This window comes from Lactuca virosa, chromosome 7, assembly GCF_052849685.1.
Source record: "Lactuca virosa cultivar CGN04683 chromosome 7, Lactuca_virosa_CGN04683_v6, whole genome shotgun sequence".
NCBI lineage: Eukaryota > Viridiplantae > Streptophyta > Magnoliopsida > Asterales > Asteraceae > Lactuca > Lactuca virosa.
Window position 1 is genome coordinate 151,824,035 of NC_136432.1, and position 26,541 is coordinate 151,850,575.

Here is a 26,541-nt window from a genome sequence, read left to right on the forward strand (position 1 = left end):
AAGTATAAGGGTGTATTTTAAACATTTTAAAAAACAACAAGGTTTAGAAATTATTTATTAAACATTTTAGTTTTCTAATTATTTAAACCAATTAACGATTTCAATATTTATAGTTTAGTTAATCAAATAATTAAATGTAATTAAAATCATGAGGAAAATTCACAAACTCAAGATTTTAGGAGATCAGCTTACCAAGTTGAATATGCAGACTTTATACAATTAAAATTATATTAGCTAAGGTAATTATCTTAATCAAGTTGAATTAATCAAAAAAGTTCGTTGAAAAGAGGTTTTTCACGGCGTGGTAGATGAAATCTCATGTCGTGACAGAAATGAAAAACGTGGAGTAGACGATCACCACGACGTGGCAGAAAGACTCCCACGTCATGGCTGCAACAGAATGATGATTTTGTTTTCTTCAATTTGTTCAAGTTCAACTAATGTGCATTCAAGTGTTAGACAACCTAATGCTCTAATACCACTAATGGGTATAACATGTAGTAATGAGGAAAATTCTTATACTCTTAAGGGTATATGCAACCTACGTTGATCTATGTCATAACACTATTGAAGCAACATGTTACTGAACAATAAAACTTCTAATCCCTAATGGAAATCAAAATTCACAAAAGAATTACATACCTTTGATTTGTTATTGTAAACAAACCTTTGAATCCAACAAGATCAATCCACAAGTATCTTTGAAAACAAGCTCCAATTGTATGTGAGACTCTAATGGTTCACACCCATACCACAAGAACCCTAGAAAGATTAGGAGAGAGGGGAGAGAGTTTTAAATTTTTGCATCTGGTTTCTCAATAGGAGTGGCCGAAAATCTCAAGGTATAAGGCTTTATTTATAGTTGATCAGGAGACATTAAGAAACCCTAATTTGAGCATAAAATAATATTATCTCAACTACGACAGGTATCTAGTTCCTTGATTATCTATATGGAGGATTCCAAAAACCCTCTTAGGGTCTCCAAAACCATGTATAGTAGGAAGGTTCAGGAACCTCTCCGCTGCTCAACTTTTGAACAATTATAGCTTTAGTCCTTTAACCTTTATATAATTCTAATTACCTTACATTTAATTCTAATTATTTCTAATTTAATTAGAACAATTTCTAATTAATATACTATATTAATTATAAAATATATTAATAAATCATTTATTTATCTCCAATAGTCAATCTAAGCAATTTCTTGGTTATAAGGTCAACCCAAAAAGGATTTTACTTTTATTTGTCAACATTATACTAATTTAATTAGGACCTTAGATACCTTAATCCAACACGATGTTGGTGGGGATGTCGAGAATCGAGTCTGGTGTTGTTGGCAAGGAGCACTTGAGGGGCATAACCATGATCAAAATGGGTAGGAGAAGGGGAGTGATTTCAATTGACATGGAGCTCCTCAGAGACTATTGTTGAGCGAGCCTCGAGGAAGGAGGGAAGCGAATCCTTGTAGCAAAAAAGTGTTGAGATGTTCTCAAACTTTGGGGAGAGGTCGTTGAGGATGTAGGTAACTAGGGTTTTCTCCGAGACCGGGTGATGTGCATAAAATCTACCTATCAGTATTAAATTTATAACCTAACAAACTTTTACTAACTATGCACTTATAGGCAGTGTATCTAGTTAGATTGTAGAATAGCTCAGGTAAGTCGGATGTCGAACACACAGAATGGAATTCAATTAAATAAAATAACTACTTCTAATTAAACTAAGAAACAAACTTTGATTGGGGTTTTTATTGATTCTGCAAGATCAGAAGAACTTATTATCCACTAAACAATTAAGCAAGCAAAGAAAAATAATTAACTTCAAGAATTGAATATTACTTATGCTTAGATCCGATTTCACCTTCTCCTATGGTTGATTTCTAATTGATGGATTATATTGATTACCAATTTTGTTACTAGCTATTATGATCAAATATCTAGAATTACCAGTTTATGAATTACCATGCAATGATCATGCACAAGTTAAACACCAAATTGATAATGAGCACAAATTGGACTATGATCGATAGTAGTTACTGTTGGCTTTTATCTAAGCCCGTAACTATATTTGGTATGTACTTGACCCGGTTATGCATGGTCCTTTTGGGTTGCCTTCACCAAAGCAACTTGGTAGGGTAATTTATGGAGAGAGAGGATATTATGATTTATTAATATATTATAAGAATAATATATTAAAGGATAAATCTTACTATTTAATTAATATTGGTCATAAATTAATTAGGAATTAATTTGGTGGCTAAAAGGGATTAATTAAATAAAGGGGACTTGAACTGTCAAATGTGTGATAGTTGGATTTTGGGATAGGAAACCTAATGGAGTAAGGGGGAACGCAATTATGATGGGAGTCCATCATATTTTCGTCCAAGGCCTCATTCCAGAAGGTTCCATGGGCTGCTTGGTGATTAAGTTGTCGATTAGGGTTTTGACTGAAACCCTCGCTGCTCACAGTATAAATAGAGACCCTTGTATGCAATTTTCGGCCACTTGATTCTAAGAGAAAACCTAGGGCCAAAAATCATATCCTCTACCCTCTCTCATAATTGCCTTCTTGCTTGTGGTGTTTGTAAGCCATTAGAGGAGTTACACTTGTGACTCTAAGCTTAAAGAAGAAGAAGATTCAAGAGTTCTTGAAGAGGTAAACATCTAGATCTAATCTTGTGTTATATTTATGAAATATGTATGCTAGATTAGGGTTTCTAAATCTTGGATGAATTGCATGTACAATAGAGTAACCTAGATCCAAGTATTAGGGTTTGCATGTGCACATAGGAAAGTTCTTGTGTGTAAAACCCATAAGACTTTCCTATAATCAAGTTAAGCAACCAAACATAAATTAAGATTAATTATGCTCTTTAACACAGTTAAAGTTACTAGCTTTTATTACTTTATTTACGATGTGATTAATCCTAACTCTAATTATTTAATGATCATAAACAATTAGGTGACAAATTTATGCAATTAGAATGATCAATTATCACACAAAATCTGATTTATAAGCAATATAAACTAGAACTAAAACATGCTAGGGTTTGGATTATCAAACATAAGTAAAATCAAAAATAAGCATCCAATAATCGAAACCAATACAATAGGTTCAGGTTGATCTTCACCAAACAAAAGTAAAAGGTGTTTAGCCTCTCATGGTAGCAAAAAAAACACACAAAATCCATGTAAACTAAGATAGACATATGTAATGATTAGCAAATCGAATGGATCATTGTAGAAATCTTCTTATTATTCTTCAATTCTTGAGCTTTACTTGATTCTCCATCTTCTCCTGAGTTTCCAGAGGTATTTTGTTGCAGTTATCCTCAGAAAAAATGATTGGAACCTCTACATTCGATCTAATGTTCGAGTATTTATAATTTCCTTATATCGGCACACCACATCATGGTTGAAAGCCACCACGTCATGCTCATCATGTTTATCCCATATTCTCCAAGTTAGTTGATTGCTCAAGAATCTTCCCCTCACCACATCGTGTTTTAGGATCACCAGGATGCGGTCTTTTGTCTTCAAGTCTTCTTTTTCCGTTTTCCTGTTTCCAGCTCCTCATTTACTTCCTTTTCTCCTGGGCATGTCTTCGTTGCTACAAAACATATATAAACCATAATAAGTATCTTTTGTCCTAAAATAATCAAGATTGTAGCTAAAAATATTAGAAATATATGTTAAATATGTAGTTAAATATGCACATGTGAAAATACCACACATTTGGCTTTTTCTTACCCTCAAGCAAAACTGATTTTTTTATTATTATACCATCACATTAAAACCCTAGCTATTAACATCGCACAATACAATCCATTTTGAGCATTTCTATTACTCCATGACCGCAATGCATGTATTTGTGTCTATTTTTTCCTAAGAACTTCCCCAATCCTAAATACTCACAATCTTTATAAACACTTCCCCACTTCTTTTGAACAACACTCTTTTTATGCATCCCTCCGAATATATCACCATAAATCTTTCTTAACCTCAAGGTAATTGTTGGTTAAACCCCCAAGAATACACATAGAAAAATAATCTAGAAAGAAAAATTACAATAAAATAACTTGGCAGATGCCTTATTTTTAAGTCTTCAACTTCGAGTCTTTGAATTCTTGGATTTCTTGAACTTTTCTTCATAATATTTCTTTGATCTTTATAACTTTGTAGACTCTTATTCACTCAAACTTTGAAACTTTTTTTTCTCACTTTTTTCACTCAAAACTAAAAATCCTATAAAAATATATTCTTAAGCAAGGGAACTTAACTTCAACCCTTATTGGTACACGATGCTAAACATATTGTGGCCCTCAAACTAAGCAAGATCGTGTTTTTGTTCTATAATTTCACTAGGATAGGGAAGCCACAAAAACGCTATAACATATGTTGCCTCAAATAAATATTAAAACTCGCATCGGATCATCCCACACAACGCTAGCAACCTATGTCTCAACATAGCAATACAACAATTTTTAACTAGATTCAATTTTCAGATTATTATTTCAATTCTTTCTAATAATTTTTTTAAATCCTAGTCATTTTTCAATTTTTAAATCAGTATGCTTGCATTCCTAAATTCAACCCCATACCCTACACTTAAATGATCTAATGTCCCCATTGTATGCTTAAGCAATAAAAGACATAAATTAAGAGGAGAAATTGGAACAAAATCCCCTTGGATAGTAGTGGCGAGATCGAATTCTGAAACTTGTGTATTAAAGCTTGGATATCTTGTATAATTTGCTAGAAATGATACTTCTGTACCTTCTTCTTATGAATGTAAATACGTCGGGTCAAGCTAAATTGAAGAACCATATTCAAAAAGCGTGTTGAACCTCTGCCACAACGTGGGAAAGCAATGCCACGTCGTGGTGTCGAGTTTGAAGTCATAATGATTGACCAAAATAAGACCGCCAAGACATGGTATAGTGATGTCACGTCGTGGTGATAGGCCTGATGAAATTTAGTTGAGAAAATAACGCACTTCACGACATGGTCTAGAGATGTCATATCGCGGTGTCTTCTTAGAGTGTTTTTAAATGCCAAAATATTGTATCTTTTCTTCTTAATGGCTTTGGATCATCTCCGACCTTTTCTTTCTGTAGAATTCCATCAAAACTCTTCTCTTCATCAAGTGGGAACCCCACATTTATTCAAAAAATGGTCTTCAATTTTAGTCTTCTAAAAATCTCATGGCTTCTTCATCAATTAAGCTTCTTCACTGCTTCACTTTCGTTCAATTCTACAAAATAAGATCAAAAACTAGAGAAACACATGATCATTCAGTTAAACTAAAAATAAAAACTAAAAAGAAAAACTAAAAATAAATCAAAAGGAAAAGAAAATGCAAACTCTTAAAAATTGGGTTGCCTCTCGAAAAACGCTTCTTTTTGAGGAGTCGTGAACCGGACTCCTTCCCACTCTGCGTTTTTGCGGTTGGGAGTGTGATCTCCCTTTTCTCCTTTTGCTTTTTCCACTTACACTTGTATGCTTGAACCCTTCGAAAGTATGCCTTCTTCGAATTTTCCTTCTTCTGATTAGCATTTTCTTCATGCTTACGCTTTAATCCCTTGCCTTGCTTTTTTGCTTTTGTATTCTTCTTGGTATCTTCCTTAAGATCTTTCTTATCTAACTCCATCTTGACCATTATTGGCTCCTCTAACTCTCCATCCATATCTTCATCAATTATCTTAGCTTCTTCAAATAAATGATCTTCCACTTGATCCTTAGGTGTAGTGAATGCAATCACCTCAAATATTATAAGAATCAAAGCACTTGGTTTCGAACATTTTATATTTGCAACATGAGGGTTCTCCCAAACGTTTAATTTTGCTTCTATCATCTTTTCAATTTCAACTAGCTCATTAAGATCTTCTTCGATGTCATCCATCTTTGACACTTCATCTCTTAGCATTCCATAACTCACTTTTGGACTCATTTCAAAAGTAACTTCCTCATCTTCTACACGAAGTGTGAACTTTGAGTCCTGGATATCAACAAGATCTCTAGCGGTACTCAAGAATGGTCTTCCAAAAATAATGGGAAGTTCTTCATCTTCTTTCATATCTAGAACCACAAAGTCCACCGGAAAAACAAATTTTCCCACCTTCACCAACAAATCTTTAATGATTCCACATGGATTTGTGAGTGTGTGATTCGCCATTCTAAGTGTCATCTTCGTATCTTGTAGCCTTGGTAGACCGAGCTTCTTGTAGAAAGAGTATGACATAAGATTAATGCTTTCCCCCGAATCGACTAAAGCATTTATAGAAGTAGAATTGCCAAATTCACAAGACAAAGTTAGTTGGTCTGGATCTCCCATTTTGACTGACAATCCATTACTTACCGCAGTTGATCATAACTCATTTAACAGAAAGGTTGATGCTTTTTCCAACTCCTTCCTATTATTCATAACATATTTTGCAAACTTTGGAAGTTTAGTCATTGATTTAAAAAATGGAGCATTTATCGAGAGTGAGAGCACTTGTCCAATAAACTTCCTTTGTTTAGGCTCCATAGAATGCTTAGTGGCTTGAGAAGGGAATGGAAAAGGAGGGCGATATGAATTTATAAGTGAAAATTTGTGTTCATCTCGTGACCATGACGTGGTAGATTCACCACGACGTAGTGAATCGTCAGAATGCGATGCATATTTTGCTATATTAGCTTCGAGCTTCTCTTTCTCCAAATACGAATCGGGTTGTATAGTAGCTGTTTAACGGATCATAAATGGCTTATAATGAACTTCTTTGTCAAAGTAAATTGCCATTACATTAGGTTGAGATTGTTGGTCTTGATTTCAAGGTGATAATCTCTCATTAACAAGTGTTGTTAATTGCCTAAGTTGAGTCTCTATGTTCTTGGTGGAAGCTTGATGATTTCTCACATTAGCATGAGTAGTATCATGCCTTTTTTTTCTTCTTCTGAGGCTTCCATAAACCTATGAAGTACCGACTCAAAATCCATCTTCTTCTCAGGTGGCAGTTTCTCTTTTTGGTAAACACCTCGACCGGTTTGTCTAATTTTTTCATCTGTTTGCTTCTTGTACTCTTCATGTGGCAACCATTCCTTTTTGGGCTTCCACCAATCTTCATCATATTGATCACCACTCGAGTAGCAAATTTGTGCTTTTCGGTTACCATTCTCATCTAGATCACAATCCTTAGTCAAATGTAGCCCTCTACAAATATCTCAACCGAATCTTATTGCATGGATAGATTGATCCATCTTTGTCATCCTCCGATCCATATTCTCTAACCTTTCCAAAACCACAACCATGTTCTCATTCCCCCCTGCAACGACTCCAAAAACTTTGATGTACATAAAATATACCTATCAGTCTTAAATTTATAACCTAAAAAAATTTACTAATTATGCACTTATAGGCAGTGTATGTAGTCAGATTATAGAATAGTTCAGGTAAGGCGGGTGTCAAACACAGGGAACAAAATTCAATTAAATAAAAAAACTACTTCTAACGAAACTAATAAACAAATTATGATTGGGGGGTTTTTACTGATTTTGCAAGATCAGTAGAACTTACTATCAACTAAACAATTAAGCAAGTAAAGAAAACAAGTTAACTTCAAGAATTAAAGAGTACTTCTGCTTAGATCCGATTTCACCTTCTCCTATGATTGATTTCTAATGGATGGATTATATTGATTACAAATTTGTTAACTAGCTATTATGATCAAATATCTAGAATTACCAGTGTAACATCCTGTTTCATGCCATTTTTGATCCATGGACCGGAAGTCGATTGTGTAAAGTTTTGGGCCTTAAGGAGGCAAAGTTTAGTCCTGGTGGAAGGGGGTAATGATAGTTAAGATATTTTACGATTGAATTGTGTAAGGGGGTAAACATAGGCAGGTTCCTTGCATGAAATATGGATTTTTTTTCAAGACGTTTTTAGTCCAAGATATTTAGAAATACTGTAGAGATCTTCAACACCTTTCCGTGGATATAAAGAACGTCGAAAACGGTGTTGGAACGAAGAAGTTATGACTATTTGAAGTTAGGGTGGTTTTGGGTTGAGCTGCGTACGCTGGGCATACTCAACGTGTACACTAGGTGTGCTAGGGCATCCCTAGTATGTTGGGTGTAAATTGAGTATGTTGGGCGTACGCGATCAGTGCCCAAACCCTATTTTCGTGGTTTGAGCCCTATTTATGTAACGCCCGTAGATCCGGGCTAGTCAATTTAGAGGCAATGAGTGTCGAAAATGAATTTTCGGCAAAAGATTATTTATAATAAATAATCTTAACCAAGTTGTAGAATATTTCTCAAGGTTTCCGTACATATAAAGAACACCGAAATCCGAGTTATAACGAAGAAGTTATGGCCCGTCGAAGTTTTACGGCAAAACCGGCACGACACCGGGAAGCGTAAATAGTGAATTTACGATGGAGCGACTTTTAGCCTTAGTGATCTAAACAAAAGTCGTAGAAAACGTTAAACCGAGAGCATCCATAAAAAGAACACCCAAATCTGACTTCGTATGAGGAAGTTATGATTTTTCGAAGTTTCGGCTTAGCAGTGTACAGCCCGAAACTCAAATTTTTGTTCGAGCGGTTTTTGGCTTATGCGACCTAAATGAGAGTTGAAGATCTCATTAATAGGAACTCAACGGTAAAAATACAGACAAAAACGGAGCTCGTATGCGAAAGTTATGGACGAAGCTTAGTCTCTACTTTTCGAGCGCGGCGAATTCGATACAGTTTTGTAAATCCGAGATAGAATGAGAATTAGCCAACGAGGTCTAAATGAGAGTTGAATATCTCATTAATAGGAACTCAACGGTAAAAAGACAGACAAAAACGGAGCTCGTATGCGAAAGTTACGGACGAAGCTTGGAGACTACTTTACTATAGAATTCCTATAAATAAGAGATGAACTCTTCATAATTTCCTCACACCTTCAAACCTTTCTTTCTCTCTCTAACTTCTCTCTAACCTCCCTAAACCCCTCCCAAGTCTAGGGAACCTCCCTAGCACGAGAAGAAATCCCCGGAGCGCCCGACGGCTCCAAGAAGAAAAGCTTTCGGCTCGGAAACGCTGCTCCAGCGAAGCCCGGTTTTTAATAAAAACTCGCTGTAAGTGAGCTACGCCTACGCTATTTTTAATATAACTTCTAATTAATTATGGTAACATTATTAGGACCTTAAAACAATTATTTGGGATATTATTATGAGTTATATAAGAGTGTTGTTTAACGCTTATATAATAATAATAATAATAATAATAATAATAATAATAATAATAATAATAGCTAGACTATTAATTACTCGCGGTTAACGTTAGACTAAACCCTAGTGGTATTGATACTAGGTTTTGTCGAAGGAAATTGTTTTAAGAGTAACGAAGCGTTGTCTGAGTTTGGAATCATCACTTTAACAGGTGAGTGCATGGTCCCTTTCATCTTACACATAGATATGAAGTATTTTATATAAATTACGTGCTATGTGTGCATATTATCTGAATACTTGCTGTCTATGATGGATGAATGATTTTATACATGTTTTAAATGATTTAAATATATATTTATTTTATATCTACAAATACGTTGGGATAAAACATGGGTAGATGAAATAGTTGGTGTGTGATGAAATAAAATGATGAGAGATAGGTGATGATAGGAAGGTGATGATAATTAGGTGATGGATAGGTGATGATGAATCGGTGATGTAGGATGAAAGATACTATAACCTTGTCCGACAATTTGGAGATGTAGTCATCTACTAGAGTATAGATGGCGACCACGGAATATTCTAGACAACCCGTGGAAACACCAGCAGACTTATAACCTGTAGGTGATGAATTACGAGTCCAGGTGATGTGGTGACTGTATATTCATGCGATGATACTCTAACCATTACTATGAATTACGAGTTCAGGCGACGTTGTAACTACGTATTCATGCCTTAGGAACGAGCATATAAGGAAATGTGAGGTAGAAAGATGAGAGGTAAATATGATATAGGAGATGACCCTTAAGATAATTCTTTAAGGAATATTAAAGAAGATAACGGGGATGGGTAATCGGGTTGATTGTTTGATGTTTAAATATAATAATTATATTATTGTGGGTTGAAAACCCTATGTACTCACCAGGTTTCCCAACCTGACCCACTCCAGCTTATTTGTATCACAGGTGTCGATACGAAGCTACTTTGCACTAAGAGATTTAAAAGAGATGTAGATCACTAGTGTAAATGAATGTAAGTTCTGTTTATGCTTATGTTTCTGTATTGACGATGACTTCCCAAATGTTTTAACTGAATAAAAATACATTTCTTCGGAAATGCTTTGATAACGTATTTATCATGTTTTTCTGGGAACAAATTCCGCAACATTTTTATTAAAAGAAGTACTCTGATTTTTATAAAGCATAAACAAAAAATCGGTCTTTTCTGGCCGCGAAAATGGGGATGTCACAATTTAAGCCCCTTAACTCCCCCAAACCCATTCCATTGTTAGCCTCCACTTCTCCAACACCCTCTCTTGAAACCCTAACCATAGATTGAGCCTTGTGAGAAAAAATAAGGTGTTTTTAAGTGCTTTGGAGTGTTCTTGGTGCACCTTGGAGAAGAAGGAACTCATTGAAGAAGTGTTGGTTGCATTGGAGCTTGTAAAACCAGACTTTGTTCACCTTGATCTTTCTTATAGAGGTATAAAGTTTGAATCTTGATGATGAAATTGTTAGATCTATCTAGTTTTGGGTGTTATGAGATTTTTGTCACTTTAAGTGCATAACATTTAGATCTCGAAAGTTTGTGACCTTGTTATGGATAAAGTTGGAAACTTTATCCATCCAAACATTATTTTAATTCAGATCTGAAGGTTGGAGACTTGGACTTAAAGGGTTAAGTTGAAAAAGATGCCCTTTTGGGTCCCTTTGAGACTTAAAGACTAGATCTTTTTTTTGGGACCATTCTAATGGATAAAGTTGGAAACTTTATCCATTATAGAGCTATTATAAACCATAAAAATGTGATCTTGGCCCTTCTATCCCTTCTATACAAGAATTGTGATGTCTTATTGGGTTAAGAACTTAGGGTTTTGGAAATTAAGCACTTTATAGCCATGCAAAGTCATAAAGTTGGAAACTTTATGACTTAGGACATCACTTTGGGCTTCGATCTGAGTTTTAGATGTAAGGGCTTAATGAAATAAGCTCTTAAAGGAGTTTTAGGATTGGGCTGCATACGTTGGGCGTACTTGGTGGTACACTGCGTGTACGTGGTCATCGCCCCATTTTTGGTCAACATCAGAGTACGTTGGGCATACTTTCTTGGTACGTAAGGCATACTCCGCTAGGGAGAATTATGGACTTTTGGACCTTGACCGTTGACCTTGACTTTAACCATGGGTGACCAAGTTTGACTTAAGGGTATTTTGGGTATTTTAAGATATAGTTAAGCCTTGGTCTCTATCTGTTGAATAGGTGACCTATAGAGCCGGTATTCAGAGCAGTGTATTGTTCAACTATTCGTCAGACTGCAAGGTGATTTTCGCCTCATTGTACCGTGGGTCGAAGGCACCAATGTCGACCCACTAGTTTTAGTTATCTGTTAGTAGAGGGATGCCTTAAGGACTGTATATAGTCATGTAGGATAAACTGAGGACTCTTGATCTAGGATTTCTTGCATGTTCCTCGTTTGGTAGTGGCTCTAGAGTAAGATCACCTGTCCAGGTGTCTATCTCACCTCTGAGTATATATAGTTATGCATTCCTTTGATTGTTGGCATTTAGTATGTTGCTAAGCTATAGTGATCTGTTAGATCTGTATCCTGGTATATAGGATGTCGCTATGTTGTAGTAATCTATTAGATCTGCATGTTTATCTGTTAGCTATTATATGTTTATTTGTTTCATATGTCGACATATTGTGTTGGGTTGAGGTTATACTGCTTTGTGTTATAGCCAACAAACCCGAGAGCATTCCAGATATGAGCTGAGGGCCCGAATGGCATACCTAACTCATGTTGAGGGCTCATGAGCATTCCAGATATGAGTTGTGGGCCCGAATGGCATGCCAGACTCATACTGAGGGCTCGAGAGCATTCCAGATACGAGCTGAGGGCCCGATTGGCATGCCAGACTCATACTGCGGGTCGAGGGTATTCCAAACTTATGCTGAGGACCTTATAGGGTTATTCCAGCCATAGGCTGAGACCCAGTATATGTTGTTATATGTTGTGTGTTTGGTACTTTGGGGGAACTCACTAAGCTTTGGCTTACAGTTTTAGTTTATAATTTTAGGTACTTCCGAGGATCATGGGAAGACGAAGTCATGATCGTACACAACTCCCTGTTTTATGTCACTGGGTCTTGGGAAAACTCTGATTTGAAATAATGCTTTTGAAACAATGACTATTTTTGTAAACAATGTTGATTAATGGTTGATTTTTTAAAATTTTAAATTTATTGTGATTTTTGGATGTTACAAGTTGGTATCAGAGCCTTGGTTTGAGAGAATTGGATGAACATTCGTGTGAATCCAGACTCAAACTAGGGAACTGCAAAAGTTTTTAAACTGATTTTCAAAGAAATTGTTTTCAAAAGTAAACAAACAAGGATGCGATGTGTACAATGAACCAGAGCAAGAAAGTATACCCCATGTTACCCACACTATTATTTGATATTATGTTTATGTTAGAACAACATGCTAGTGATAGGCTAGGGATCTTCAGGAATTACATGATAGAATTGTTTGATATATGATGCCTGATAGCCTAGGGTTATTTCTTGTATGAAATTGACATTATTACTATAGTTCAGGTTCATCTTCACCAAACAGAAGTAAAAGGTGTTTAGCCTCCCATGGTAGCAGAAAAACACACAAAATCCATGTAAACCAAGCTAGACATATGTAATGATTAGCAAACCGAATAGATAAATGTACAAATCTTCATATTCTTGAGCTTCACTTGATTCTCTGTCTTCTCTTGAGTTTACAAAGGTATTTTGTCGCAATTATCCTCAGAAAAACCGATTGGAACCTCCACATCCGACCTAATGTTTTGGAATTTATAATTTCCTTATATCGGCACACCACATCGTGGTTGAAAGCCACCACGTTGTGGTCATCCTGTTTATCCTGTATTCTCCAAGTTAGTTGATTGGTCGAGAATCTTCCCCTCACCACTTCGTGTTGTTGGATTACCACGATGTGGTCTTCAGTCCTCAAGTCTTCTTTTTCCATTTTCCTACTTCCAACTCCTCGTTTTCTTCCTTTTTATCCCGAGCATGTCTTTGTTGTTAGAAAACATATTTAAACCATAATAACTATCTATTTTCTTATAATAATCATGATTATAGCTAAAAATATTAGAAATATGCATCAAAATATGTAGTTAAATATACACATATCACCGGGGCGTCAATATTGGCCAAAAAATCGGCAATGGCCTTCATTTTCTAACAATAATCAGTAATAGAACGATCACCTTGAACCAAAGCATGTAACTCGTTTTCTAATTCGATGGCACATGAAGGCTTGTTGTTCGGAAAAGTGCTTCAAGGGTGGTCCAAATGGAATGAGTGGTGGATTGTGGTTTAAGGATCATGGTAAGGACTGAGGACAAACTGCGCTATAGTGCCGTAGAGCCAAGATTTGACCAAATTATTGAGGTTGTCCCAATCTGCATCAGCTGGATCTTTAGGTTTTGTTGAGCCGTCGAGTTAGCCATAGACACCATAGGCGCGGAATTGAGTGAGGAAGAGTTCATGCCACGCATCATAGTTGAATTCATTGAGATCTAGTATGAGGGGAGCAGGGGATTTGATATGAGCGCATGTGAAAGGTTTAGTTTTATCAACCATGGCCGCTGAAGAGAAGAAGGAGAAGATACGTAGATGAGGAGAAAGAAACAGTAGGATCGATAGGGAGGAAAGAAGTCGGCCCTATGATGATTTTATTAGTTTTATCAGAAAGAGTCTGATATCATGTTTTGGTAAATGTTTTTCCATGATGATTTCATTGATAACATGTTTGGTGAATGTTTTTCCATGATGATTTTATTAATCAAAGGAGTATAAATACAATTTACAATGAACTTAGAAGCTAATACGTATGGTCTAATTAATGGGCCACACAATACAATACAAGGAATGATACACAATATACATTAATAGAAAGCTCTCCCCCTTTCTTTGAATTTATCTTTTCCAGCTTTGTTATCTTCGATGTAAACCTTGCAACCAATAAATCGCATGTGGTTCAATTGTGGTTTTCGATTAAAAAGGATTTCATAAGGAGTCTTGTTGATTAAAAAGGATTTCATAACTTTGGTAAAGTGTAATTTATTATCCACATTAAGATGACTTAGTTATAAGTATTTGACATGAAATACTGTAAATTGAATTCTACTCTATTTGAAATTTCACTTATATTAACTTTAAGATGAGGTTTGAGTATTTTTTTAAATAAAAGTACGCACTAGGCCGTTCATTAGGCGTTGGAATCCTTCTGTGAACGTTGCGTAGGGATCTTTATGCACTAGGCCGTCCATTTTAAAATGTTGTTGAAGATGAGGAAAGGATCTCATTTTGAGTTGTAACCTTCCCAACGAACACCAAATTCCAAATGAAAAGGACAGAGCATATTCCAAGTATGTGTATTTTTTAAGTAAAAGTATGTAAAGTCAAAACTTTTAAAATGCAAAAGAAGTTGAGAATATAAGTGGGAATATATCTACACAACAAGCAACTCAAACAAGAAGACGAATTTACATAGCATCAGAATTCAATTTTAAACTAGATGCCAAAGAGAAACAATTCTAATCATTGATTGACAGCTTCTTATCTTTCTAGCTAAGTATACTCTCTTTTGGGTTCATTACAAAAGGTATTCATATCAAACTTTGTTTTCTTCTTATTAGAATCGTTAATCACCGGTTTAAAAAGGTGAAGAACAACATGAAATAGTGACATCATATGAAAACGTGAGTCGTGAGTCATGATATATGTAATGTATAGATAATGTTAAATGAATATGCATTATGCGGAGTTTAAAAACCTATAAAAATGGCCACTAAAAAAGTCAACTTTGAAACAATATTTGTATTTGGTGATAAATTATTGATGTTCATACAAAGAGATTCATGGCGCAAATTGGTTGAATTTTACAAAGTCAACCCTTTCTTTTGAATTATTATGTATTTATTAAGTTCAAAGGACATTTAACGAATATATGCAGTATTTTTTAATTATTTCCATAAATGCTGAATTTGGTGAAGTTATAAATATGGGAATGACTTTGAAGGGCATATTTAGTAATTTTTTATATAGTTTGTCATTAAACTTATCGAACCGTTTAAAAACAATCATTTTAACCGGATATTGCATGTTGATACTTTTTTGTACACAATTACTATAAAATTCTTTATGTACACACTTTACCATTACATTATGACATTGTCATCTCCTTCGGCCTACACAATCCACTTCCAGCTACAAACATTATCTTCAATTACAATCATTCGGCACCACAACCATCCATCTTTGCTATTCACAAATACCACTACCACGAAAATAATATAAAATCTCTGAATGAAGGTTGTTAGTAATGGTGCACTGTTTAAGAAGAAAGAGGCAAGAGAGGGATGTAGGGATGGGTGGTTTTTGTAAAGTAGCAGGATGAGAGTAGCAGAGAAATGTGTGAGCTTCGGAAGGAAGGATGATGACGGAAGTAAAGTAGGAGTGAGGAGGTTTTCACCGTAGTGAAGAATGATGAAATCATGCGTTTTACAGTTTTTTAAATGAACATAGAAAATAATGTTATCTTTATTCTTTTGGAATTTTGTTGGTCGAAGAAAATTACCGAAAAATTGATGATGATTAGAAAAGATGAAAGTCACTAAATGTATCTACAAGCTAATTTATTGATAATTTGTGTGTAAAAATATAAGTTTAATACTAGTATTTTTTTGAACAATAAACTTAAGTTTAATATTTTTTTTAAAGAGCTAAACGGGTTAAACCTATCATAACCGATTAAAAAATATTGTTTTGAAACAATAAAGGTAAGTTTAATAAAACTATAAAAAATGAAAAAAATAATAATAATTAATTACTCTACAAAATCAATTTTCCACTTATATTACAAACAAACTTAAAGCAACCCATTAAAATATTACTTTTCAAGTTGACCAAATTATTTTTCTTACTAAAATTAGTAAAAGATGTAGCATCTTTATCTTTATGTATAAAACTATAAATAACTAAATAAGTGTCTGACCTTCCCCACTCTCTTTGATTCTTCTTTCATAAAAAAAAGCGGCATCAAACATTCAAAAAACCAAAATAATATACCAAAAGTTAAACGAGACGTGACGAATCAGAAAACAGTGAGAGCCAATAACGAATAGCTTAATTTTGAATCAATCAGAAAACAATTATTATTATTATTCATGTTCTTACAATCAAGAAATCTTGAAACAACCACACTTGCTCCACTCATTTCAACTACACTGGATTCTAAATTTGTTCTAACAGGTCGTGAAAAAAACGCTTCTTCTGAAAACGAGTTCATACGAGTCGACTCAGTGTTGTCCTCTTCCAATTCTTCGTTGTCTATCTGATTTGTTCTTACTGTCATCCACTCTTCTTCGTCAACCCAAATGGGCAAACGTGAAGGAGTTCCTTCAACCAACTGTCCTATCCTAACCAGCGGAGACTCGCCGGAGAAGTTCATGAAATGGGTCAGCGGCGGTGAAGGCTCCGGCGCTTCAAAACAGTCCCAGAATCCTTGATCCAGGATGCTACTTGGAGAATTCCTGGGGAAATTTTGAATCTTTCGGAAATCAGAATTCGAATCAACAAATGGGTGTTGAAGAAGTTGGTTTGCTGTCCACCTTTCTTCAGCATTTGTTCGCAAACACTTATTCAAGAAATCTTTAGCTTCCACCGATAACCACGTCGGAAACAATGGTACATCGCCGGAATACCCAATTTTGTATAAAGCAGACACCGGGTTATTTACCGCAGGCCACGGGTTAGAACCGGTTGCCATTTCAATTACTGCACACCCAACAGCCCACACGTCAGCCGCAAACCCTTGTTCTTCACCTCTTGCAACCTCCGGAGCCATGAAAACCGGTGTACCTGAAAAAACAGAGGACGCAACTCCGCCGATCTCCGCCAATTTAGCACACCCAAGATCACCAATTTTGACGCCATCGCTGGCAACGAACACATTCTGGCACTTGATATCACAATGCACCAAATTGTTGGAGTGAAGATAATCCAACCCAAGTAGAATCTGACGAGTATAAGATCCGATCAAGCCCTCATCAAGACACCCTCCTTGTTTCTTAATCACATCTGAAATCGTGCCACCGGGTGCATACTCCATGAACAGATTATACATCGGAATGTTGTTATCATAATCAACATCAAACCCGATGTACTGGATTACATGAGGGGATTTTAATTTAGAAAGAAATTCTTGCTCTTTCTGTAAGAACTGTGAACTTGAAAGCTCGACAGACTTGACAGCGAAGAGGTCTCCGGTGACTTTGGTGGCGAGAGAGACGGTGGCGGAGGAACCACGGCCGATGATGGGACCTTTTTTCCAGTTCATTTGAGAGAGAAAGTGAGAGAAATTTCAATTTTGATGAGTTTGTTATTAGCATAAAAGCACAATGGCGGGTTGGAATATAAAAGGAGTGTAGAGTAGTTGTGATTGAACCACGTGGCGAAAGGAGAGGGATTTGGAGGATTGGCCGACGATGGGCGGCGTTGCGTTTACTTGGCTTCAAAGTTCAAATAAAGCCAATCACATGAGAACACGTGAGCATCTGGCGTGACTGCGACATCGGCGCTCCTTATTTTTCACTGTCGCACGTTTGTGACAAGTCATATTTTTAACATTGCGGCGCCCGCCTGTTTTTTACCACCGCCCATGGTAATTCACAGCAGTTACAAACGTAACTGACGGATTATTGGAAAAAGTTATAGTAGAAAGGTAAATTATAGAGATAAGAGAACTAATATTATTAAATTTTGTTATGTATTACAATTTACCATTAAAAACAGATGTGAAGGAATATGTAAAATTCCATTGGCTATTTTAAATTAACGTTTAAGTCAAATGATTTAAAAAAAAAATTAGAGTTATTAATAACAAGTGTATAATAATGTACTTTTTGTATTTTCTATACTAATAACTTTAGTAATATTGATTTTTAATATATATTCATTAATAGAAATATTATATAGAAACACTTTCTCATTACATATAATTTACTTGGAATTTAATATAAATAAGGGACTGGAATTGTAACTTATAAAATACCAATAATATAATTTTATAAAAATTAAGGATTAAAATAATTAATTCAAAATTAGTTGAGGGGAAAAAATGTAATTATAAAAGTTTTCTGTAAGCATATTCAAAATTGTTAAATTGTTATTTCCAAATAAAAGGTTATTTGTATTTTGTATCAAATGCTTTAAGAATAATAATATAATCTGAATTTGGTAGTTTTGGTTCCCGTAAAAATAAAAACCAAATGAATAGTATTTTTTACTCAGAGACTCGACGAAGTTGGAATTTAATATATATATATATATATATATATATATATATATATATATATATATATATATATATATATATATATATATATATATATATATATCTTAATACCTTAATAAACATTTAGCCCAAAATGCTGAATTTTAAGAGGTATAACTCTTAAAACATAGTATACGACAACTTTATGCATTCCAGAAAAATCATGTATTGAAAAAGTCAAGATAAAATAATCCGGCTCCTTATATCTCGGTATCCCCCGATAATAGTTGAAATTTAAAAGACTTTTTCAAATCAAAAATGATAAATACTGAAGGAATAAAGGGGATTTGTTACTTCACAGTTTCATATTTATATAATGCTCTTTCAAATTCCGGATTGAATGTTGAAGACGAAGATCGTTTTTGTTTTTTAGAAATGACTACGATTTCGTTTTTATTTTCTGCTATTGATTTTGATTTTTTTTGTTTTGATCCATTGCAGATTAGATCCTAATCGTAGAACTGCCGCTTCTACGGTGTGTTCTCACAAATGTTTGTGATTCCATATGAGTTTTATTTTTCGTTTTTATTTTGTCATTTTCAGTTCCTCTCTCACATGACCAGAAGATAACTCAACAATATTCATCGTCTCTCTTCCTCACCGTGAAAATCATAAGAAAACTCAAGAAATTGATGAAATCGGTAACGATTGTGTTCATTTGTTTACCACGACGCAGCCCTTTGATCCATGTTGAGTCGCCTTTGAAGCCGTAGATCCCGGCAAAAATCTTTCAGTTCTGGTTCATCTTCCTTTATATCAGGCTCTTCATCTCCCCTGTTGAAATAATTTCTTGTGTTCCTCCATCAATCGAAAAACTCTAAGACCACTCATCACCATCATTTAACCCTGCAACGCCACCATTGAACCACTAACGCTGCTCTCTCCCTCGCCGTCTCTCTTTAAAAAAATGCCTAAACCCCTAATCTCGCTCTCTCTTTTCACAGCCTTTCCTCCATCTCTCTGTCGGGTTCTCTCATCATTTGGCATTAATTTCAATTTTAGAAGCTCTAATCTCAGGTACAATTTATGGTCATCGCTCCACCTACTGCTTCTAAAATATATATGGCGGTCCTAACCTTCTCAGGCTCTTCTTCTCTCTCTGAAAACCCTAGACCCCACCACTCTCTGTGTAGAACCGCCATATGCACATAATTTCTTGGTAATAGATCGAGGAAGATAAAGTCATCTAAAAATGCCGATGTTTTTCTCCTTCAACACAATGATGACCGCTGATTTAGGGCTTATTTGAGAAAGGTAATGATGTTTCAGTTTAAGATTTGTAGTGCTTATAATCAGACCCATTTTAATATCTCAGTCTTTATCCTTGTCTACAGGTCCTGTACGGTTCATGGGATGCTGGTAAGAATCCTCTTTCTTGAAACTCTTTCTCTTTGTTTCTATTTCTCTCTATCATGAATAAATAGCGATTTATGTGATTCTACTTGTGTGTAGATATTTATACCGATGATCATTTTAATGGATACAAAACAGGGGCTCATGTAAACATATGTAAAACTCTGTGAGGTTTACAATTAAAAGTGTAACGATTACTTATATTTTGCTACAATTTATGGATTTAATCTTGTATGTGTGCTCTATATGTATAACCAATTTGTTTTCTTCACTCTTTGATTATAGGTGTTATGTTTTATCCCTTTCAAGCTTTCATTTTTATGCCTTGGCTCCCCAACAAGAATGAGAAGATATGAATCGTTTGTGTATCTTTGTTTTTATTGGGCTTGATTCTAGGTTAACATGGGTGTTTGGTTGTAAAGACCTTTGTACACTCTAATGGAAGCATTTTGTATGGTGCAGCCAGATGCAAGCGATAGACCTGAAAGGATGCATGAAATAGAGGTTGTACAAGTTTGGGTATATCTGTAATTTTCTGAGATATGTGACTTAATAACCTATTTTGATTTTCATTTTAGTGGATCTCTTGGTACAAAATGATTCCCAAACATCTCATTTCACCTGCATATCATTCCTCCCCTGCGTTGAACCGCCCCTAACTATGTGTGTTTGTTTGAAAGTATGCGCCTCTATCTTTTTGTTGGTCTTACTCTTATTTCTTTCTTCTTCAGTGAACAATTCAAAGAAAAGCCAGCTCCAGTAAAAAAATTTCGTTTGTTTCATTCTACTCCTGTAAGTAAGAGTTTTTTTTCTTTCTTCATTGGTAAGAGCTCGGGAAATAGAGAAACCCACTTGAACCGAGGAAATTGTTGAAGCTTTCGCTAAGAGTTCTAAACCATAGGTGATTCCTTGTTATTTTCATGTAATTATTTTGTTTCTTTTGTAACTTTTTCTCGCAGATCTATTCAAGCATAAGTTGGTGGTGGGTTTCTTGAAACGACATATTTGAATACCGATGATTGAAGTTTTCTGGCCATTTGAAGTCAAATAGCTAATCTTTCTTTTGTGGGGTTTATAAGAAGATGATGACATTGTTCTTTTTATATGTTTTTCATACTTTTTAGGTCTGGATATTCCATAGCTTGAATTTGGACAATTAGTGTTGGATCTTATAGCATTGAGCATGTAAGCAACAACAGAAGGTGAAGAAGAAATTTCCGGTAGCAACGAAAAGTCAGAATCATGTATAATGGAGAAATAGTCAACAAGGGCTTTGCATAGTCCATATACAAAACTCCAACAATATCTTTAATATTCGATGCCTCCCAACATCAGAGGTAAATTTGTCCAAATTTAAAAAAAAATTAAAAAATTCAACTTTTTTTTATGCAATGCACATTGTAGTTCTAGACCATCAACATCAGGGGCAAAAATTGTAATCATAGGAGCTTATTATACTCTCCACCATCAGAGGAAAGTTATAACATTCTTAGTAATTGAGTTACATAATTGTTTTTTTTTTCATGCACTGCGTATAGGTGAATTTAATTGAGTTACATAACTGGTTAATTTTTTCATGCATTACTTACAGGTTAATTCTTCTCAAATAAATTGTTATTGATTGTGTGTATGATATTGTTGGGCTGTAGTGAAAGATTGACTGGAATGACATCATACTTTCATTTCTTCCCTTTATACCATTGTTTTTTCAAGTTTTCTCATCAAGGCATAGTACTTAGATAAATCTGCCCTATCATAACATTATACCTTGGAACTTTTACCCCATAAAATGCTACTAAACCGTATTGAGCACGTTTACAACCGATGAACACATTGAAGCTTTGAAGCAGATAAATGATATTTTTGTTTAACCACATGGCGAAGATCCGGAACATGCCAATCAAATTCAAGGATGTAAAATACGGAAGGAAAAAACATCTCCTATTTGATTGCCATTATTAAGACTGTTGAAAGTGAGTTTTTGGAATCATCAGGAATGCAAGCATCTCTATGTAGAAAACTCCACCCAACTAAAGCACTTTTAATGAATGTACATTGCTATTGCTTTATCTTGCATTTATCCTATTCATCAATTGGTTGAGATTTGAGTATTCTGGCATTTTAATTTTATCTCACAACATTGTATTTCAATTTATTTTTTCTTATTTAGGTATTGTACTATGTAAGCACATTGGGCAAATAGACGTTGGATGTTAAGTTAAGAAACAATGTGGTATGGGATGTCATTGTACATTATTAGCTGGAGAACGGAAAAAATCCTAAATGATTTTACTTCTAATTAACAATATTTACAACATGACAACTATTAAATCCTCAAAAAAACCACATAAACCACATAAATCACTTGGAGAACGGAAAAAATCCTAAATGATTTTACTTCTGCTTCTATAATAGTTGCCGAGTCCTTTAATTTTGTGAGAGGTACCTTTTTAAATCCTCAAAAAACCACATAAATCACTTGGTGAACATGACAACTATTATTTATTTCCTTCTTAGTTTTTAATTTAATTTTAATGTTTATATCACAAAGAACAGTGTGGTATTCGGTCGTTCCGCATTATTATTATTATTATTATTTTTTTTTTATTATTAGTATTTTTATTATTTTTATTTTGCATAATATCCCATCCTTTTATATTAGTTTTCTTAATGAGAAATGGTATGAAAGGTTTAACATTGTACGTTGAAGATAAATTAGTAAAAGTTAGTAGTGGTTGTTGAATATAGTTATTTTGGTTTTGTTTTTATTAATAATTTTTAAAAAAAATTATTTAAACCCAAATACAAAATGATTAACAAAAATGCTATGAGTTAATAAGCGCAACAAGATAAAATCGGATATAAAATGTTAATAAACGGAAATACAGGTCATTAAATATTGGATTTTTAAAGTATACATTAATTATTAATATCCGTTTATTGTTTAGATGTAAAAAACTATTTGCGTAAAAGAACTAATCGTCTCTAAATTTAATTTCTGAACAACTATTCGCACCCGTCGTTTGGCGCGGGTAAACGGCTAGTATATATATATATATATATATATATATATATATATATATATATATATATATATATATATATATATATATATATATATATATATATATATATATATATATATAAAGAACCGAAAAGTAATCTTTCCCCACATCCTCCCATGCCTCGAAAGGATGGAGACACACCATCCCAAACCATATTTCGACTTTTCATATGGGGTCAACTAATTTGACATTTCTTTTATTTTATACATTTTGATATTTTGCACCTTGTAGAAATTATTTTGGTAGTTTTAAATGCTTGAAAGATCAATTTCTTATGGTTGTTGAATTATATGTTGAACAAAAAATTATTATTTTAATTTTATAACAGAAAACAATTTTAATATATATATATATATATATATATATATATATATATATATATATATATATATATATATATATATATATATATATATTAGTAATTAATAAATTCAACTACAAAGTAACATATTAAAAATAATAACTTATCAAAATCCAAAACATATTATCAAATAATTAAACTCTAAATTTTCAAAACTATCTTTAGCAACATTTAGAAATAAAGATTTAAATAGAATAGTTAAAAACATTTCTAAACCGTAAGAGACGAAGTTTGATGTTTGAAAACTTTAAGATGTTTCCTTCTAAATAACCTTAGCCATTGTCAATGTGCGGCTGACTCCAACTTTAGTAGCTAAACATTGGCATTACACTTGCTACTACTGACTCCTTCGTTTTTTCATCTTTCATCAATAATTTCAGAAAAGTAAAATAAGAAACAAATTGTATTTCAAATTCATACAACTGCTTTTATAAACAAATTGGATTTCAAATTTTAGAAACTAGTTTTAGATAGAAACATGGCCTTGGCATCGTTGTCACGGTTGCTTTCAAGAAGGACAACAATGACAGTGGTTGAAGAAGGAAGATGATAGTAGTGGGTGTGTCGTTGGGAGAAGGATTGAGGCGTTGGTGAAGTATTTAAGAGAAAGATGAGGCATAAAAGAAAAAAAAACGAGAGAAAGTAAGAGATATTTTAGGTTTGATGATAAGAGGGGAAATCTTTCACATAAGAATTGTTTATGTATGTTTAATAGATGAATTGTTTAAAGAGTTCAGATGTAAAAATATTTAGAGTCGAATGCTCTTGATGTTGAACCATTAAGAGATTGTGTTTTAATGGTTCGATTAAGAGGCTTACACAACAACCCATAAGTATCATTATGTACGATAATTTAGGAAACATATATATATATATATATATATATATATATATATATATATATATATATATATATATATATATATATATATATATATATAAGAGTAGGTTATAACCCGTGGACATCATGGATAAGAAACATAATATTATTTTCAATTAATAAGTTAGTTATTGACCAATGGTAATAAAAAAAATTAAATAATTTATAGATATAGTTGTTTTGTCTGTAATTTGATAATAATATAATGATAGGTTGAAACTACGAAATCATAATTATACCCTATACCTTTCCAATAAAATGAAATGTTGCTACTTATTCCAAGTAAAATATGTTATAAAAATAAAAAAAATAAAAATGAAATGTTGTTATTTCTGCCACACACCACAACCTTATACCCTTCCAATAACCATATCTTTTATTATTTTTTTCTTTTCCTTGAATTGGTTATAAGAGGACCAAAATACCCTTGAGCTTTAAAGAAAACCAACTTCTTGCAGACGGAAAAAAGAACAAAGCAATGCCAAAACCCAGAAAAATACATTTCTTTCTTTATTTTCTAGAATTGCCACAAATACCCTTCAATCATCAAATCTCTCGAGCGAGGGCAGCCTAATTATACTTGTAGCTATTAAACCAAGTCTATCCATACCATTCAATATAGGTGTGAATAAATAGAATATAAACGTAAAAACCTTTAAAAATTGATTATGACAAAAATATCCATCCATCCTTAAAGTAAAAATGCAATTGACATCATCCTCTAAACATCCAAAAATAACATTGTTGCTTTTATTATAGCAATACACATTAGCAAACATGGATAAAAACATAAATTAAAGCTGCAAATCTTCCAGATAAGAATATGACCAAAATGCGTCTTCACCCTTGTAAAACATTATTTGCTCTCTACCTTTTGCATCAAGTTCTTGTGCTCTTTTGCAAATGAAAAACCAAAACAACCACATTCATATGGTTCTAGCTAGCTACATCTACACTTAAAATAGCAAAATTAAATAAATAATAAATGACATAGTATAAAAATATTAATATAAGACTTTGATGAATGAAACTCGCAATTCAATCACTTAGCTTAATAAAACTCAAATAACCCATAAGTTTGTTCAATAAGCCAAGTATTCAAATCACATTTTTCTTTCAAAAACAAAAAGATTAAATGTGAGGGCCACCATGGTTAGTAGCATCACATAGCACTTTAGACATCAACCGTACTACCACCAAGATTAAAATTTAAACAACCAACCAAAAGATAGTTTACCTGTTATATCATAAAACATCACATCAAATTTTCAAAACCTATCCTCATACCAAAAATCAATGTGAATATAATCATGGGAAGATGAATTGGGATTGATTTGCAACAACAAAAATTGGTTTGTGATTTCCATATATTGTAAAAACAAAGCTGTTTTTCAATAAAAACGAAGTTGTTTTTCAGTAAAGATGAAGTTGTTTTGCAGCAAAAACTGTTAGAATTTTTCAGTAAAACCGGTATTGTTTTCAGATAAATAGAAGCTGTTTTTTTTAGCAAAGCTGAAACTGTTTTTCAGTAAAATAGCTAAATATTACTATTTTCCAGCAAAACCAAGCTCTTATGTAGCAAAACTGCTACAATTGTTGTTTTGTAAGGAAAATGAAATTATATTTCACAAACGGAAACTTTTTTCCAACAAAACCAAACAGATAAAAAATTGTTTATCTTTTCTTTGTTGATTTTCAAAATCAAGTGAAGAGGTTCACTAAATTCTTTAACTATGAAACAAAAAATAAAAAAATAAAAAAAAAAAAACCTTAGGAAAGTAAAATGAATGGAAATCAATTGAGTTCTTTTCCATTTCTTTGGCCAATAAAATAAAAGAAAGTTTTACTTTCTTTCAAGTTTGACTTAAATGACAACAATAAGAAACATTGGCATGCTTGGTTGTTATCTTAAACCAACGCTAGGGAATAAAACTTAGACAAAAGAAGTTTCCTTTCTAGCCGTAAAAATAGAGCAAAACCTAAAAAAATATATACACATTTCTTTGACGGCAAATATGAACACCAAAGGATTGAAAGGGGTAAGAAACCCTTCTCTTTTTCCTTTATGTGTAATTACAAGAAGTAACAAAACAGGAAAAAAAAAATTAATTATACATCTTTTTTTCTCTTTTCCTTTCATCGAAAATTTGTTTGTATTATTTTCTTTACTTAATCATCTGCTATAGATTGGAATAGAACCAAAACAAATTTTTCCTCTTATCTAGTATTGATAGCTGTCAAAACTGAACAGCAGCAAAACCAGAGAAAATTGAAGCTGAAATATTTTTC

At 33.5% G+C, this 26,541-nt stretch overlaps 1 pseudogene; it reads right to left on the reverse strand.

Moving 5' to 3' along the window:
* Nucleotides 1–16,352: 16,352 nt before the first annotated feature.
* On the reverse strand, nt 16,353–17,635 carry LOC145127228 (mitogen-activated protein kinase kinase kinase 18 pseudogene; annotated as a pseudogene).
* Between the last annotated feature and the right edge of the window lie 8,906 nt (nt 17,636–26,541).